Source organism: Aythya ferina, assembly GCF_964211825.1.
Source record: "Aythya ferina genome assembly, chromosome: 2".
NCBI classification, from domain to species: domain Eukaryota; kingdom Metazoa; phylum Chordata; class Aves; order Anseriformes; family Anatidae; genus Aythya; species Aythya ferina.
The window spans coordinates 56,882,513-56,900,636 of NC_140297.1; the positions used below are offsets into that span (position 1 = coordinate 56,882,513).

At 39.5% G+C, this 18,124-nt stretch overlaps 1 long non-coding RNA gene across 1 annotated transcript; it reads left to right on the forward strand.

Annotated features, from left to right (window-relative positions):
* The first annotated feature begins 117 nt into the window (after positions 1 to 117).
* LOC311433225 lies at positions 118 to 7,532 on the forward strand. The gene is made up of 2 exons (XR_014690617.1): positions 118 to 255; positions 5,058 to 7,532. It is a non-coding gene; the product is annotated as an uncharacterized lncRNA (long non-coding RNA).
* The last annotated feature ends 10,592 nt before the right edge of the window (positions 7,533 to 18,124 follow it).

Genomic DNA, 18,124 nt, shown 5'->3' on the forward strand with positions numbered 1-18,124 from the left:
TCCCTGCCCATGGTAGGGGGGGTGGAACTAGATGACCTTTAAGGTCCCTTTCAACCCAAGCCATTCTATGATTTTATGAAATGATTAAACTGCTGCTTCTTCTGTCTCTTTATGAGTTTTTGTAAAACCACAGAGAAGAAATGTGAAGCACATCTTAAAGCAAATCCCATAGCACCGGGGACTCTTCTGGAATTCAAGAAAGAAAAGCTCTCTCTCATACTTGCTGCCCCACCAGTGACATCACAAGGAAATGAGGTAATAACAAGCTGGGAACTGAGCTGAACTCATTTCTCCTGTGGTATACTGAGTCAGTCATTCATACATTCAGAGACCCTGAACTCACTTGAAATTTCTCCTGGACAAAAGTCTGAGAAATGGGAATGGAAGAATGGGAGAAAAATAATGGCAACATTATTCTAACAGAGCTGCACACTCCCTGGTCCTGGGAGGGAATCCACTCATCTGAGTTGCACTATCTGCCTCACTCTAAGATGTTCTGATCATTTTCTTTAATACTTGAATTGCACTTGAAGACTCCAGAGGCCTCAGCAGTGTTCTCTACGTAAACATACTAAGCCTGCCCTAGGTCCATGTGACCATATTCTGTTTAGGATTTGCAGATGAGTTCAGTTTGTTTTTTCTGGTGAAGCCCATTAAAGGATTTTTTTTTCCCACAAGGTATTTGATAGAATTATAGCACTTCGCTATTGCGGTTTTTCTACCATCATACATCATAGTATAACTTCAAACTGCACAGAGAAAAATAGACCACATTTATTTAGCCACCCCATCAGACAATTCTGTTTCTACAGACAGCTGAGGCAATCTTTTGTTTGCTGACACCAAATGATAGTTGTTTCTGTCCGCACCCATTACTTTTCTTACCATTTTTCATTCATTTCTGCATCCCTATTTCCTCAGCTATGTCCCCTCCATTTTCCACTTCTAGTGCTCATCAGGTCTTCTCCGAATCACTTTGACTAATTGCCGTAAGACAAAATGTTCTGCTTTTTTTCTTGAGTGAGTGAACTAAAGGGGCTGACAAAGCATAAAAGGAGCACCAGTGAAGCTAGGAGAATGAAGGATGAGTCCAAGTGGGAATGGGGGGAAAGGACAACTCCTTTGGGTTATGGCTAGTTATTAATATTTGCTATCTTTCAGGGCACCACACTCGAAAAGGCAATCAGAAAATTCTAGTTTCACTTTTAAGGTTTGTAAAGGAATAAAGAAACTTTCTGGATTATTAAGGTTCATTTCCATTCACTTTTCCTAGCAGCAAAACTAGTCCTGCCTTGCTTTGTCTTCCAGACGTACCCCCATGCTATGCTTTTCCCTGATGCACCCATTTGTACAAAGGAACTACAAGTGGATTAGCAAGGAAAAAAAAAAAAAAAGTAGAATAAAAAATAAGTAAGATTCATTTAATTAATTAATTAATTAATTCTTATCACATCTTTTGTGATCCCATTTTACTAAACTCTTTTTACTAAACTCTTGAAAATGTTACAACTTGACAAAAAGATGGAGGAGAGAAAGAAAGTGTTAATCAAGACAGTTGATGCAAATGTTCACTTAGGGAAGCTCACAAGGATGTTAAAGGGAGGAGAGAATCTGCTTCCTGAGAACAAGGGTGGAAAATTGATCTTACTTTTTTACAGTCTAGCCCTTGGAGGAAAGGGGGGAGGAAGAAAAAAATAAAAATAAAAGAGGGAAAGAGAAAGAGAGAAATTGTGGAATTTCCCAGGCATACATGGTATAAACCTCCAAGTGGATCTATTTGCAAGTGGGAGGAAAGGAAAGCCAGGTGGGAGAGATGAATGGTATTTCATATTACAGAAGAGGAAGAAAAAGTAGTCTGAAATGACTATTCCACAAATAAATAAATAAATAGATAAAATCAAAGGTACAAAGGTATTTCAATTAAAGAAAAAAAAGAATCAATTTGAGTCAACAGAATGATCCTATGAACTTCCATAATTAGTAGACATAGGAATGGGATCCAAGGAAACTTTCAAATGAAAAAAAAGAAAAAAAACAAAAACAACAACAACAACAACAGCAACAAAACTCTACGTGCCCTTATTTCCAATGAATTTTTATTCCAGAAAGGTTTTCGAACCAATTTTACCTTGGGTGTTCAAGCATAGGAGAACACAATCAAAGGAAGGACCTGTTGGAATAAATGCACTTTGTACTAAGCAATGTGAGCTAGTCTTGCTCTGGCCCAGAGGTGTTTCCTTCATGCCCTGAATATTTCCATTAAATATCGACTTCCCTTATTGCTGCCCATCTGGAAGAAGAATCAGTCAAGCATTTCTTGGATCGAAACACCAGCAGAAATCAATCTAACATTCACCTCTAACATTTCCAGTGTTTAATTGTAAGCTGAAAATGACATCTCGAGTACATCTAGAGTGTTTCATTGTCTCAGTCTTGCATTGAAACTGATTTTTCTCGAGAGGAATAATTGATTTGATATGTAATCTAGTACCCCCCATTTAAACTATCTTCTGGTGGAGTTTTGGAATTTTCCCGTTTCTTAGGGACTGGCTTTTAACACAGACAGAGAGAGTGAGCAGAAGGGACAATATCATCAAATCCTTCCTGCTCTTATTTTCAAATATTCAAGTTTACTCAGAAATATCCCCTTCTGATCTGACATTAAGAACATGAAATATTAATTAATGCACTTAATTAATTAATTAATTAATAACAATTAATTAATGTTTACTTTCAAACACATGCTTAATTAAAGTCAGTTTAACCTTATTCAAACCAAATCTATCAGTACCTAACCTAAGCTACATGTTCCTCTATCCAGCTACCATGAAATACAGAATATGGAATGCTCTTTGTTGCCGCTCCAACTGTAGTCCATATGCTTAAGGATTAACCAAGCTTTAAGTCTTGTCTACCTGTTTCTGAACTATTATGCTAGCTTCGGATTAAGGGACAAGGTGTTTCCTAGCCAGTAACATACAAGCATGAGGCTGACTTCCACATTTGGACACCCTGTTGATTCTCACACACCAGATATTTATTTACAAATAATAAATTCCCTTAGTAGTGTTTAGCATAAGCCCAAATGAAGTTTGAACACATACTTCTGGTTCCTTCATAACTGTTCTTGCACACTGGTGTACCTTGTTGAATTTGAGACTGGTCTGCCTTTTTTCAGGCCACTCATCTTTTCCATCCTCTGGGCAAAATCCTGTATCAAGAAAACTTCAATCTCAAAAAATATAAATAAATAAATAATAAAAAATTACAAGTGAGATTTTTCTTTAGGTGATTTTCCCCAAACTATCTCACTCATAGACTTATAACAAGTAAATTTACTGTGCCATATGTCACTGCTAGATTAATTCAGAATGAGTTGTATTTCAGTACTGGCAGTAGTAATGAATTGGCTACAGTTTACTGAAGGTTTCTATTTCTCCCCAAATAATTTCTAGTTATTTTAGGACCAAATTTTTGTAGAGAGTTAACTTTTGAGTTAACTCATATGAGTTAATAAATATGAGTTAACTTTTATTTTCAATGTCGTCTGTTTCTGGATTGTATTATATCAGCTGTCATTCCATATATTTTCTAAATTCTAATACACGTAATCCTCAGGATTCTCGGTACAAATTAGATCAGATTACATATTATACATCATTATAATTAATTCCAAAATGGTGCAATAGCCAAACTAAAATGAGGAGAATAATCACAAAGGGACGCATACACCGCTGTGCTAGAGATGAGGAAACATGAATTGACAGAAGCAGACACTGACATGAATTTCCACCAATGACAAAAGAACATTGCTGCTCTGTCAGAGCTCACAGAACTATGTTTCTAAAACTCTCAGTTAGATTTAGTTCCCTACTGTGGGCAGAGATAACATGCCAGAGTGAACAGCAAGGATATTCATCCACAGTAGAGATCAGACAATTATTTTTCAATAGCTGGTCAGGGTTCAGCTTTGGTAAAGGTTCCACAGGAAGAAACACACTGAACCAGTACAGTCCTGCCCTACCAGCTGCCTTAACCAAGTCCTTGTCTCTTAAGGGTGCTGCTCAGTTTAGCATGAGAAAAAAAGCATTGATGTTATTACCTTCCATAGTTATCATCCTGTGCACAAACTTCCTATCAGGTGGTCTCTCTGCTGAACGACAGAAGTGCGCAAGAGTGAATCTAGGCCAGGAATTCAATGAGCAGTGAGTTGCACAACAGTCGGTTTATCTTCTCCAAACTTATGAAAGCCTTAGCCATTCCTTCTGGGGCCTGAATTTTAATTCCCAGGAATCTGGAAAACAAATGTATCCCTGCTTCAACTCTTTTTCTCTAACAATAGAGATTAATTTGTCCCTAGATACTTTGAACCTTAATGCTAAAACCATAAACCATGGCCCAGATAGAAAACAAACTCTGTTCTCTTTCATTTTCCTCCCACATTTCTGTACTTCACAATCCTGTTTTCTCCTCAGTCTCATTTATTTTTTTTCCATACTATTAAGCTGTAAGTAGTTGATAGAATGACAATGATATAACGTTTCTTCTTGCTATATCCTCGATCTCTTACATGGGTGGATAGGTTCCTGTAATTGCATCCAGTTTTAGTCAATTGCTCTCAAATACATAGTTGCTCTTACTGTGTTTTCTTATTTTTTTTTCCAGGTATTTTGAATTTTAAAAGTACCTGTTACCTCTTTAAAATTAATACAAGCTTTGAATGCACACACATCCATGCAACATTTCATTTTTAATTTGAATCTTTTCTCCCCAAAGGAGTCTGGAATTCTTCATGAATTTATCATCATTGACTGAGGGAAAAAAAAAAAAAAAAAAAAAAAAAAAAAAAAAAAAAACATAAATATGTCCTTATATGTCCTAAATTTTCCTCTGGGGAGAACTGTTGAGAGTTTACAGAGTTTACACTTGAAGAAACAATATCTCTCATTAAGTTAAGTTGTTCTGGATCCTAAGAAGTGTTCAACCATTCAGTAAAGGTCTAATTTAATGTCTATTAAATGTCTAAATTAAATGTCAAATAATCTCATTTATTTCAGTAGGCCCTGACCCAGACTGCTTTTGAAAATTTCATCATTTGTATTCACGTGATAGTGTTCCTCAAGTCCAGAAATGTGATGACAATCAGTATCAATGGAATCAGAGGGAAAACCAAACCAAACCCAAACCTAAACCCCCAAAGTGGTGAAGCTGTGTCATCACGGGGCAGGCTCAGGGGATGCCAAACTGTACAAACAGTTCTTCTTTCGCATCGACATGGATCTGTGAGAGCACGCTGAAGGCATAGGTGGAAGGATGAATTTTGCTGTGCTGAGGAAGCAGCAACAATCATCAGTATTAGGTAGAAGTGACTTGTGATTATTTATAAGGATAATCCAGGTAAGTTCAACACAGAGAAACAGCTGCCAGGCAGTCAAGGAGTCAGCAAACAGAACAGAAAACATGGAGCTTGCATTTGCTTAACTTTCATGAAAAAATGTGTAATATTTATTCTGCGTCTGATAATTTCTCTCTTTGCATGCTGGTTATTTCGCTGCAGTTGGTAGTTTGCTGGTCAATTTTTGTGTGTTATAAGTAGTGCAGAAATCTGTCAGCAAAATATGCAAAGAAGACTCCAAGACTCCAACATTTTGATCACAATTGATAGTTTGCTGGTGGGACTAATTAAGGAAACAAGACAAAAAACTTACCAGTCAACCAAACGATGACCAAATATAAGAGCTCGGTATATATAGGATTTCTCCATTTTCTTTGAGAGTGAAAAACATTAAAAATATTGAAATAGTAGTTGTGTTGATCAAAAGAATGGAGTAGATAGTCCTGTAACTGGATACAGGCATCCGAAAGAGGATGTTTTCCTTCAGTGGCCATGTGGTGGAAGCTACTCTTCTATGAAGTATCATGTAGAAGAATCTTTAGGGCTAGAGCTGGAAGAAGGGAAAATTTGTGGGTTTTGAAAACAAAATACAAGAGGAGAGACCTGGCCTGTGGGCAATTCAAAAAGTACAGAAATTTGCTGATCTAAGGAGTCAGTCCTAAGATCACCGTTTGAACCCCAAAAACATACACTTGTAAGGCAAGGTGTCTAACGGTGGAAAAATAGCATTCTGTTCTGGAGGAAGAACAGGAAGAAAAGAACATATAACAGCAAAGATAGAAAACAGATAGTTCAACAGAACTGCAGCTTTAAGTAAAACTGTAACCAGAAGAGCTCTGGAGAAAATGTGTGATATCATCTATGGACTGGAAATGAAAGGAGCAAGAGCTGAAATCTTGTGATTATCCCACATCCAGGGGTAACTGGATGACTTGTGGTAATTCCTTTACCTCATAGAACTTCAATTTTGCATCTCTGACAAACCATAACAGACCTTTATAAGTAAGCTGACAAGGCTGTAACTGTTTGTTAAGAATCAGATGAAATAACTCAGTGTGCACACATCCTTTTACATCAGTTTCTACTGTCACATACATGTGAGAGATTCTTTCATGGTGCAGCCAATGAACTTCCTGCTCCAGTACTTCCTGCTCCAGTACAGCTCTGGCAGCTCTCCTGACGTAGGAATTCATCACTTAAATCTCAGTCTTTATAATTCCCTTCTTCCTGCTGCTGTGCTCTTGTAAATGAAACTAGTCTAGAAGTAGTAGATAACAGAAAAGAAATGTGGTGCCTGCCTTCAAAAAGAGAAAGATCGTAGTAATTACTGTCAAGAAAGTCTAGCTTCGATCCCATTTAAAATACTGGAATGAGTAACAGTTTCTAACCATTTGGAAGATAATACAAGCATAAGGAATAAGCACAGCTTACAAAGAGAAACCCTTGCAACTGTTTTTTGGAAGAGTTACCAATTGAAAATACTGACAGACAACGCTGGGCTTTTTCTGCATTTAATAATTTCATAAGAAATGTTTTATTTACAATTAACTCTTAAAGTGCAGTATCACAGACTAATGATGGAGAAGAAGCAAGAGATAAATGTCTATATCACAGGACTTCTGTTAGGTACCCAAAGCTTATTTTCTGAGGAAGGTGTCAGTGTTTGAGACTGGCTGTACATTTGTTAACTTACTAGCCTATCTGCGTGTGGGGCCCTGGGATAGTCTTCTGTTTACCCTGTCCCCAAATAGACTTCTGAGATCCTCCTATCCAGCTTGCACTGCCATTTAAACATTGGTAAAACAGGAGGTGTTAGATACCATTGCCCGTTTTCCTGCATTTGTGCCAGTTCCACCTAGAAAATCCATCATTCTCACCCAGAGAGCCATATTACATTAATCGGACAAACAGAAAGAACATAGAATGTTCATTAAATATTGCATGACTTTACAACGTCCTTCACAAGACAAACAACATACATGTAGAAATGTGTTTATTCAGACATTGTTAATTTGGAAAGAGCAGTAATACAGGAGATCATGAAGTAGGGAAAGAAAAATACTTAAAAAAAAAAAATCATGCATAGATGTTCAAACAATGTCACCTAATAATTCATCTGGAGAGGAATGGCAGCTATTGGGAAGAATTATGAAGATGGACTCAAGCTCAGAAAAAGAAGTAATTAAATTAAGGAAGAACAAAATTTAGGCCAAATATCAGGGGAACCTTCCTACTAGCGGGCCATAGAAGATAGGAATCCTGAAAAGGAATGGTCTAAACTCACTACTTTTTAAGATAAAAGCAATTTGAAAAGTTCTGTAGAGTATTAGCCAGTAGTGAGATTAGGTCACTTGTACCCAGTTTATGAGAGCTGATGCCCAAAACAATTATCCCAGGAAATTTCAATTGCATATCAATCTTCCCTTTCCTTCACTTTCTCTAAAGCACATGATGGAATAAGTGTCCCAACATTTTGTTGTTGTTGTAACACAGTTGAGATACCCCAAGAAAATAAAAGGTTAGCAGGTCTCTTTTTCCCTTTGCAAGTAATTGTTTATCATTTGTGTTATAGTCCCATCTTGCAGTTAGATCCCATTGATCTATGTGATGTCAAGAGATACTGACAAAAGTTATTTCTTTACCCCAGATCTCTAATAATCTAAATAAAATAGGTAAGCCAATTAGCAGATTTTTCAGATGGCTGGGTTGAAGGAGTAGGGATGAAGTAGTAGGTAATACCACCATGGTGACAAATCAACATAAGTTTAGCTTTCAAGTTGGGGATTTTATTTATACAATTTCTTTAAAAATCCTGTGCCTACTTCCCATATGAATGGAAATATTTTTAGGTGTCCACCTCTTTCTGGAAGTAGAAATTATAGCCAGCATGTGGCTAAAAAAAAGTCAGATGTATCTGAGGTAAAGAATATATGCAATAAAATAAATAAATAAATAAAAGCTGTATCAGTATATGTTCTTACTTCTTTCTGTCACGAATGGTGAATACAAAAATATGGGTTCCCTAAACAAACTTCTACCTTGGCTGTCTGAGTGTGGGGCAGCATGTAAAGAGTGTGTGATCATGTTCCGCTCTGTACCCAGAAACTTTTGATGAACCTTTGCTTCTGTATTAACACAACTCTCTTTGGAGGCTGCACAATCCACAAGTGCAAGGTTGGGTCTCTATGGCTTACCTTGAGTTTAAATTGATAACTTCTGAAAGAGGATTTCCTCATTTGAAACTTTGTAGCTGCTACATTTTTATAAGGTCTTTTAGAATTCAAAATATGGGAAAGGAGTGTTTTTAACTACTTTCCTACTCATACATACTCCGATCTGAGGCATAAATGATGTGGAGTTACAGTAATTCCAGGGGATTTCCAAAGAATTATTCTAAATTAACATTGCCATAATTCAGGTCAGATCTGGTTCCCTGTATGTGCACTTATGTTTAAAGATCCTAAAGAAATCAACTACCCCACATTCACTATCTGTGAGCACTGTGCTCTGCATCTTTTCTGACTGCAATGATAGGGTATTTGTATAAGTTCCTCCCTTTCCCAACACTCGTTAATAATGTAATGTTCAGAACAAAGGGCTGTCAAGGTTTTTTATCCTTTCCTTGAGAAGAAAAATAGACCCTCAGTTTCTAAATGCAGAAGGTAACATAAGCTGGAAGATGTGATAATATAACACAAAGGTATTGCTTCAGGTTATTTTGCTTGATGCAGTTTGACATCATCTTGCAAGTGATATTCACTTTGTTCATATTGTTCTCAGCATTCCCAGGCAACCACAAAGAGTATTTTTCAAGCCTGACAGAAAGGGACACAAGGTCAGTATTTCCCTTTCTCTTTCCAGGACAATGCCATTTTATAACATCTCCTCCAGATGGACTACCAAAAAAGGCCAGACTTATCCTAATATACAAAAAATACTGACTTTGCTTATTCCTTTCAAAATCATAGAAAGAAAATTGCCTTACTTTTCATTGATCTCCTGCATTGCTAAGCTTCTGACAGAATACTTATTTTCTTACTATTATTAATATAGTGATTTATGGCCTGAAACAAACTGGCAATATATTGAAGATTCAGGAGGTTAGGCATAGCTAATTGTGAATGAAGAATGGGGAATTGTAGCTAGTGGCTGTTCAGACGAATGTCAATGGAAGAAAAAAGCCCCAAGTGTGCATGATTACAAATACTCAAATATAGATATTTTCTCCACTTTAAAGCACAGATACAGCCTGAATCTTTACATGCAGGATTTTAGTCTGCCTTATTGTGATGCAATGTCTCTCTTGTACTGGGGAGCCCAGAAATGGACACAAGACTCCAGGTGTGGCTTCACCAAAGCTGAGTAGAGGGGGAGGATCACCTCCCTTGACCTGCTGGCAACACTCAAATTCAGCCCAGGATACCATTGGCCTTCTTGGCCACAAGGGCACATTGCTGACTTGTGGTCAGCCTGCTGTCCTCCAGGGCTCCCAGGTATCTTTCTGCAGAGCTGCTCTCCAGCACGTCACCCCCAGCCTGCACTAGGGCTTGGGGTTACTCCTCCTGAGGTGCAGGACCCTGCACTTGTCCTTCTTGAACTTCATGAGGTTCCTCTCAGTCCTACCCTCCAGCCATTTATGTCCCTCTGAATATCTGCTCAGCCCTCTGGGGTACCAGCCATTCCTCATCAGCAAACCTGCTAAGGGTGCACTCCATTCCATCATGCAGATCATGAGGAATAAGTTGAACAAGAGTGGACCCAGTACTGACCCCTGGGTGACACCACTAGCTACAGGCCTCCAAGAACAGCTCAGTTTGGAGGGGACCTTAAAGATCATCTAACTCTACCCTCTCCCCCCCACAGATAGGGATGCCATCCACTAAATCAGTTGGGCCAAGGCCCCATCTAGCCTGGCCTTGAACACCTCCAGGGATGGAGCATCCACAACTTCTCTTGTCAACCTGTTCCAGTGCCTCACCACCCTACTACAGGGAAGAATTTCCTCCCGATGTCTAATCTATCCTCATTTAATTTAAGACCATTCCCCCTTCTTGCAGGTAAGAGGTATAAATGTTATAGAATGTGCCTGATTTTTATCCCAAACGGAGCTCCTTTCATCTGAGAAGCTTCCTGTGCTGCTCTGTGGAGAGCAGTCCATCCTGGAGCAGTCTGTTCCTGAAGGACTGCACCCTGTTGCACGGCTCCCAGGCTTCTCAGGCCAGCAGGCATTTTCTCCTGTCCCACTTTCAGGAGACTTTTTCTATCAGCCTTTTTTCCAGTTAGGGCATGATCACCTTTATGGCTGCTGCCCTCACCCAATCCCGTGATAATTTCCCATCCCCAAATGACTTCCAACTGGGTTGCTTTTTAGGATTTATTTTATTTTTTTCTTTAAATGTGGGGCCTGGCCTGGCAGAACCATGTGGTCGCCAGCCCCCAGCTCCTCCTGCTGGGCCCTTTGCAGCCATGACATGTCCCCAGTATTGGCATTCGGTGTAGACCAGGGCCATCTGCGCCCATCCTGCTCCCAGTGCCAGGAGAAGCTGCGGATGAGCTGTCGTGATGTGGAGGGGCTGTGGTCCCTGCGCCTGGGCAAGACACTGGGGGACTTTTAGCTGGAGGGTCTCCACTGCTGCCACTGCCGTTCCCACCCCGCATTGTGTTGGGCCCTTCCCCGGGGCCGGCAGGCTGAGGCATCGCACTGGGCGGGCAGCACCAGCCTCATGATGGCAATGATGGGCAGGCAGCAGAGCAGGCAGGTGGCAATGTGGGCAGCCCAGGGCTGGATGCACACCCTGCAGAAGGAGTGTCCGCAGGGGTCCAGCCAAGCTGCTTCAGCCAGTGGGCCCAGGCAGATGGTGCAGCTCTCTTCTACAGAGGCCTCCACTGGCTGCTTTTGGTGTGGCTGGGTCATTGTGCCCATGGCTGCTCTGGTGTGGAGGTGAGTGTCTTCTACAGGATGCTGCTCTGATGTCAAGTGGATGTCAAGTGTCTCTGGTCTTCAGCACCTCCCTCGTGGGTCAACGGCAGAACCTCAAAGGCTCATGTCCCACCAGGAGCACTTCAACGCCTTGTGCCCCACCAGAAGGACCTGAATGCCTTGCCTGCAATGAGAAGGACCTCAGCATCTCACGTGCCCCCAGAAGGACATCAACATCTTGCAGTCCAGCAGAAGGACCTGAATGCCTCACCTTCAACTCAAAGCACTGTCAGTCTGCAGTTTTGGGACTCACAGTACAAAAAAAATATGAAACTGTTGGAGAGTGTCCAGAGAAGGGCTACAAGGATGGTGAAGGTCCTAGAGGGGAAGACATATGAGCAGAGTCTGGGGTCACTTGGTTTGTTCAGCCTGGAAGGGAAGAGGCTGAGTGGAGACCTCATCATGGTCTACAGCTTCCTCATGAGGGGCAGGCAACGATCTATTCTCTCTGGTGACCAGTGATAGGACTCAAGAGAATGAAGACAAGATGTGACAGGGGACATTCAAGCTGGATATCAGGAAAAGGGTCTTCACCGAAAGGGTGGTTATGCACTGGAAAAGGCTCCCCAGGGAGGTGGTCATGCCACCAAGACAGCTGGAGTTTAAGAAGTGTTTGGACTATGCTCTCAGTCATATGGTCTGAATTTTTGGGTAGACCTGTGTGGTGCCAGGATTTGGACTCACTGATCCTTATGGGTTCCTTCCAACTTGGGATATTCCACGATTCTATGAATTTGTGGAACTACAATGTGTTTTGTTTTGTTTTGTTTTGTTTTAACCTAGGTTAGGTAACTGAAATACAGGAAGAGCAAAGTTAATGATGAGCCAGTTATAAATGTGGGCCTGCAAGAACCTACATGAACAAAAGAATAATGCCTTTATTGATGTCAGTCACTGATTTCCACTCCACACAGTGTAATTAAAAGCAGGTAAACACAGTGACTGCTTGTAGGCAAATGCGGCTTGTCAGGGAGCAGAAAGAGGAGACTGCTCTGCAAAGCCAAATGGATAGCCAAAGGTAACAGACAGACAGGCACAGGCAGTGACCTTGTCAGCAAGGGACACAAGCCCACAGCAACCAAACAAGAGAAGAGAAGGTCTTGTGATGCAGCTAGCAGACCAGTGATCACCAAACAAGTCTGTAGTGATGAGGGAAGTCTGAGGTCAAGCCAGAAGTGAAGGCAGTAAGGCAAGGCCAGGATTAGCAAAGTATAAAGCCAGGCACAACATATCTGAGCTATAGCCTGAGCAAGTGTCTGAGTTTAAATGAAGATCCAAAGTCACAATGTAGAAAATGCTTAAGGGGAAACTGTGAGGACTTCCCACATCTTTTTTTTTTTTTTTTTTCACAGCTTAGCTGTTGTCACAGAAGTCTGCAGAGGAACATTGAAGAGTAAGATGGTCAGGGCATGTAAGAAGCAGATGATACACTCAGGGCTCTGCCAGTTTTTTGTTTGTTTGTTTGTTTGTTTTTAATGTTTTTTGTTTGGTTGGTTGGTTGTTTTTTTTTTTTAGCAAGTGACTTTTACACAGTCGATTAATAAGGGATGGAATATTAAAACTAAATATTTGGTTCATTGAGACATAAGCTGGAAAATACTGTTTGAAGCCATGTGCACAGGTATGTTTGTAGGTTCCCTTGACTTATGCACTTGCTACGTGTACACACATACATTTAATGTTTCACATGAAAATCCCTCTCTTCTCTCCTTCAGAACCTCATATGTTCATTTTGGCTGTGCTCCTCCCATCGCTTTTTCTTTAAAAATTTTCATCTGCCACCCCAGCAAGTAGCAAGGTCCCCTTAAGCTCATTCTGACCTTGTCAACAGGTTGCTGGGGACTGATGGACTGTCTTCTGTTCTGAAGCCCTTTCAGGTCCCACTGACCTCAAAGGAAGTGGACAGCACTATACACTGCCTTTACTCCCTCAGAGTCTTCAAAGCAAGTAGGCACTGTTAGGTTACTTACTCGGTGTGTTTAATGTCTCTAGTTTCTTTTACTTATTTTTATCCTCTGATTCCTACCTCTTCCCTTAATTTTGTCTATTGCAACCACTAAACACCTTATTTCTTAGCCCCTTACTTCCCAGAGAGGACATTTAAGTACTTTGAGAAATGAGCAAAATAAGTGGTAATAGGTATGATGCTTAGAAGAAAAGCACACAAGCTTGGGTACTTTCTGTAGTCCATATCCCTCTCCTATTCCCAAAATTCAGAATGCTGCATTGGGGTTATTAGTTTACAGCCTATTACAGCCTATTCCCTTTACTGCCTGCTTGTGGATGAATCAGCTGTGAGTGAGTTTATATCAGCCACTTTTGCACCTCCTGCTTCTGTCTCCTTCCACAGTCTCCTCTGCCAGCACATTCCATTAACTGATTACCAGGGAGAAGAGACCAGCACTTCCCTCTCCACTTTCCCTCCTCAATAAGTTATAGAGAGCAATGAGGACCCCTCTCAACCTCCTTCTCTCCAAACTAGACAACCCAGGTGTCCTCAATCTCTCCTCAAAGGACATGCCTTCCATCCCTTTTACCAGCTTTGTTGATCTCCTCTGGATGCTATCAAGTAACTTAACATTCTTTTGATATTGTAGAGACCAGACATATAAACAATATTCAAAGTGAGGCTGCACCAAAACTAAAAATAGCAGGAGAATCACTTCTTTTGACCAGCTGGCTATGCTGTGTTTAATGCATCCCAAAATGCAGTTTGCCCTGTTGGCTGCCAGGGCACAATGCTGATTCACCTTGAGCCTACTGACAACCAGCACCCCGAGACCTCTTTATGCAGAGATGCTCTCTAGCCATTCATCTCCCAGTTTGTACCTGTGTCTAACATTACTCTGTCTAGAATAATTGAGCTGACAATTTCAGTAGACTCCAAAATCTATTTCATGAGCTGTAGGCACTACCTTACATATAGTGCCTTGTAGAAGTTACAGTGAAACTCACCTGCCACACTTCTGTCCATTCACCTAGTTCTATGCCTTTGACATTTCTTTCAGCTAACCAAGGGAAGGTGACATCAGCCACAAAAATCTACAGTGTACTTTTGCCAAGTCATTAATGAATATAGTGGTGCCAGCATCAGTTCCTTGGGGAACCCTACTCCTGACTCATCCATTCTGGAAAATGACTAGTAAGGGCTTCCTGCTGTTAAATGAGCTTTTGGACAATGAAATAATTGTCCCTTTACTACCCCTTAATGTTGTAGGATAACCCGACCGAAAGCCCCGGGACAAACGGACACAACGACCAGCGTTCTGTGCTGTAAGCCAATTTATTGCTGCGTGACAGTATCTTATATAGTGTTAAAATGTCCCACCCAGGAACCCAGGACCCCTCCCACTGTGCTCGCAGGCACCCCAGACCCCTCCTTTTGTGCACGCAGGCACAACCCAGAATAATCCCACAAATGTGAGAACTCACTTTTTGAAAACAATAGTACATGATCCAGTGGATCATCTTTATCCACACACTGTTGACACTGCCTCTTTTTCTCAAAAGACCATGTTCACTTATGGGATCAAGGAATTTACTCCTTATTACAGATTCTACAACTTTACCAGGAACAGAGGTCAGACTTGCCAGTCAGCAATTGCCAAGAATACCTCTAGAAACTTTATGGCATATGTGATGTATGCTGGCAATCTGCCAGGTGCTGGAGCATAAAGAATGTTTGAAATAGTAGTTTGCACACTCTGGTCAGCAGTTCTGCAATTTCACATTTGAGTTCACTCAAAGCTCCCAAATGAATGCCATCCAGCCTGGGTGACTTATGAACACAGCTTCTCTACTTGGTCTAATGCTTCCTGAATATTTACTTCAAATTCATCTAGTTCATCTGACCTATGTACTACAAAGAATGTGTAGGCATATTTATGTCATGATTTACACTGAAATCACAAAACTTAGGAGTTTTCTTCAGGCTCCACTGAAGAAGCTCTCAATGCCATCATATGAGAAGCTGATGGCATTTTAAATCTAAAAATATAAATGAACTATAACAGGGATAAACCTTTAACCAGATATCTTTTTAGGAATTTAGTATGGGGTTTCCATGCTAGCTGGACTCTAGAGGGCTCTGAAAGCTAAGGAAGGTTTGCACTACTATAATGCTGTCAATACCAGAAACTATCAGGTAACTCCATTGGCATAGATGAGGCCAGAATCTGGCCGTAGGGTATAGTTCAAAATTATCTTGTCTGGCAAAGAAAGATCTGGCATTAGTAAGGTCCCTAGATCTTTGTTATCTAGAATGATGGCCTTAATGCTAGAAAGCTAAAATGTCTGTAAGGTTGGAAAAAAAAAACTCAAAGGAAAGAGTCTCCTGTGAGAAAATGACAAATATGGATTACATTGTAACAAAACCATGAGGCAGATGCTCAGATAATATAAATCAGTGACTGCTACAAAAACTAGAATAGAGATTTATTGGAATTTCACATCTAGTGTTATACCTGATAATTTAACTTCATGAAATCATTAAATATTTTTCCACATAAACTTTTCACAAAAGACTGTTCTAAATACTATGCCCTCTGAAAGGTAATAAAATGGTGATTTCCACCATTGTCAGACCATCATTCAAGTGCAAGCGTTGAAACTTGGAAATGGGATTCAACACCCATTTTGATGGCAATATGAGAATGCATACCTGTCTTTCTTGCGTAATCTAGTCACATATTCTTATGTGCTCTCAAAGGAATATGAAAGCTAAGGCAAGAAATGGATATGCAATTAATTATTTCAAAAATCCCTAGTTGTTTGGCCACTTCAGTTATTGTTTAGAAATTAAATTAAAAAAAAAAAAAAAAAAAAAAAAAAAAAGGAGAGAGAGAGAGAGAGAATAAAACAAATAAAACAAAACAAAACAAAAGATTTTTTTTAAAAAAAGTTAAATCTACAAGCAAACTAAATCACACCAAGAATACCCCAGGAAAGTCTGAAGTACTGCTTCCATGGCAGCCTTAGAACTTGAAGCTGCTACCATCATAAATAAAGTCAAAATGTCAACAGCTTTTTGAATTTTCACTGCTATGCAAGTTTTTAATGTCATTTCAAACTTTGGAGCTTCTGGGTTAATAGAGTCCTTCTCTGGGCAATGGATAGAAGACAAAGGAATAGGATGGCTGATACCTTTTTTGTGGGACTTGCAGTTACTCTACCCCAAAGGGGTGGTGATGGACTGTAAGAGTGTAGTCATCGACTATAATAAATTGATGCAAATCTATCAGTACCCACAGAATAGTAGAATTAGACAAGTTTAATTTAGCACAGGATCCAAATATAGAATTGTGTTTAGTACAAAATGGAGTTAGGAGTCCATTAAAGTATTCAGGGTTGAAGTTTTTACATCAACAAACTTCATCTTTTCTTTTTCAGCTCTGAAGCATGATGAAAACTTGTATGATAAAATGATAATATGATGTTGAATAGCAAAATTTTTATTCCACAAACAAAACAAAACAAAACAAAAAAACAATACACACACACACAAAAAAAAAAAAAAAAAAAAAGAAAAAAAAAAACTAATGAACAAACAAAAACAAAAATAACAAACCAAACCAAACCAACCAACCAACCAAGCAAAACAAACCTGCAAGTTATATTTTTTGTCCAAAATGTCCATCACTAAGGTTCTCTTGGTGCCTTTGGTGCATCCAGCATCTACGTTAATCTTTTTCAATTGAAATCTTTAAAAGGCATTCACTGCCATTTTTTCTTAAGGAAAAGAGTCTTTGACTACTAGGGTTGAAAGCCTGTCACTGTGATTTTTTGTAAAATTCATGGCTTTTCAGACTTACTCCCCTGAAAGGAACAAACTTTTAAGGCATGTTATTTCATAAAACTGACACAAAAGCACAGATGCTTTTCAAAACCTATTTTTAAGATCTATAACTTAATGAAAGTTCCTTTAATTTGCCTATAATTTTGACAAGAGAAAGTTCCTGTGCAAAGCTCTATATACAAAATGTAATGTGTCTAGAATCCAGTAGTATGAAGTGAAGAACAGAGAAGGCAAAAGCAGATATCTTATGTTCCTGCAAAAGACAGTGTTAAAAAAAAGTAAATCAATCTGCTGCTGCAGAGAATGAGTTATAACAAACTTTTTTTTTTTTTTTTTTCAATGTATTTAGGGACAGTTACATTTTTGTGACTTTCTCTTTGGATTGTCTGTCAAATAGTGGCCATTCACTGATCACACCCACTTTTGAAACAACACAGGAGAGCCTTTTTTTTTTTGATTCCAGGTCATTTCTATCAGTTCACATGACCAGCAAGCTTAGACATCTTTGTGAGTTGATAGCATAGGAAACTAAATTGCGACAGCAGAATTAGAATAGTTTACAGATGTTAGAAATAAATATTCCAGGTTTGGCCTAATGGTTTCCAGTCTGTCAATGTACCTCATGTGTAGCCCCGGCTGTTAAAACCACTTTATAATAAGACTCAACAGAAGGAGACAAAACTCTCCCTGAATTAATATTTCTGCTCATTTCTTACTGCTGTTATTTTTACTGCTTTTACTTCACCAGATTGAAAAATTTAGACTGTAAACAATAGAGGTTGCTACATCTAGCATATGAGCAAGTGTACAACTTTAATGCTTTGTGGCATGATAGACTCAGAAAGTCTCAGGAGCACTGAGGGAGACAGCTGACCTGCAGATCTGTTATTCAGCATTCCTGTACCATAGAGGTTATTCATGTCTATTACAGTAAACATCTGCTAGAAAATTTTAT